Below are 1,624 nucleotides of genomic sequence, written 5' to 3'. Positions count from 1 at the left end.
CCAAGACTACCAGCCCAGGGATGACACCACCCACAAGCGGCCCTCCCCCCTATCACTAATTGAGAAAATGCCCCACAGCTGGATCTCATGGAGGCATTTCCTCAACCAAAGCTCCTTTCTCTGTGATAACTCTAGCCTGTGTCAAGCTGACACACAAAACCAGCCAGTACAAGCTGTTTCCAGAAATCTCAAAGAATCTCTCAGAGAACACACAGATTCAAGAGACTATGTGGCTGTTTGGGGGTGGGGTGGGGGTGTTGTTCTGTCACTTACCATGTGACTAAAGACCCAAAAAAGCAGAGTTGAATAGATGGCTCAGCCGTTAAAACACCTGATACTCTTCCAGAGAAGCTGGATTCAACAACCATCTGTAATCCAGTTACAGGGGATCTGGTGTCCCCTTCTGGCATCTGCAGGCAACAGGCAGGAAAGTAGTACACAGACAGACAAGCAAGCAAATTAAATGTGTACGTATATGATATCTATCTATCTATCTATCTAAAGACCAGAAGACCTATTCTGATAGGCCTTTATGTTGATATGTTTTGTTTTGTTTTGTTTTTTTTTTACCATCTTTATGGCCTTTCTCACAAATTACTTTGTTTTCTGAGCTTGTCATATTTGATCACTACCAAACCATATTCTCACTTGAGATGACAAACTTCATTAACCTGAATTTTCCTAGGGTGCTCTCTGCCCAGAACTGTAGGCAGCTTTAGACCACAGACATCTCTCTACAAGGGATCCACCACACTTTATGTCCTTCTAATATTGCTCTTAGACTGCTGGTCTGCTACGGTAGCCGCCCCAGAGTTATGGTGGGACTACAGGATTAACTTTCTAAATAGTGACCTTCTCTCTAGTCTAGCATCTTACCCACTCTGCTAAATGCAGAACTCCTCTCCTGTCTCAGAGCCCCTCCCTTCTAATGTCTATCAAAGTAAGTGATTTCCTTTGTTCCATGAGTTGCTGTTATATATCCCATATGAGCTTCTCCCTCTATGAGTAGTGGCAATAATAAAAGACCAGACTACTAGGAATCTATCCCAATGCATTTATTATTTAAGACAGGTAGTGAGTGATTACTCCACCTTCAGACTAAGTAGTGGGTCCTTGGCATTCAGGGATTATAGAAAGTCTTGGCATTCAGGGATTATAGAAAAGGCTGAAGAGATGGTTCAGCAGTAATGAATGCTTGTTCTTACAGAGGACCTAAGTTCCACTCCCAGCATCCACACAGCACTTTGAAGCTGCCTGTAACACCTGTTTTAAGGTACTCTAAAACACTCCTTTCGTCTCAGCAGGATCCTGTATACATTTGGTGCACATAAACTCATGCATAATAATAAGTACATTTAAAGATGCTTGTTGTCAAACTTGACAATGTGTGTTTAATCATCAAGACCCACATGGTCGAAGAAAACCAATTACCAAAAGTTGTCCACTGACCTCCACAAAAGTGAGTAGACACACCACACACACAAATATATGCTAAGTTTAGTGGTATATGCCTTTGATCCCACCAATTGGGAGGCAGAGGAGACAGGTGGAGCTTGAGGTCAGCCTGATATAGTGAGCTTCAGGGCAGCCAGGTGAAAGACCCACAACGTGAGGACTCCCTCAC

This window comes from Mus caroli, chromosome 14, assembly GCF_900094665.2.
Source record: "Mus caroli chromosome 14, CAROLI_EIJ_v1.1, whole genome shotgun sequence".
NCBI lineage: Eukaryota > Metazoa > Chordata > Mammalia > Rodentia > Muridae > Mus > Mus caroli.
Note: the sequence above shows the minus strand (reverse complement) of the source record.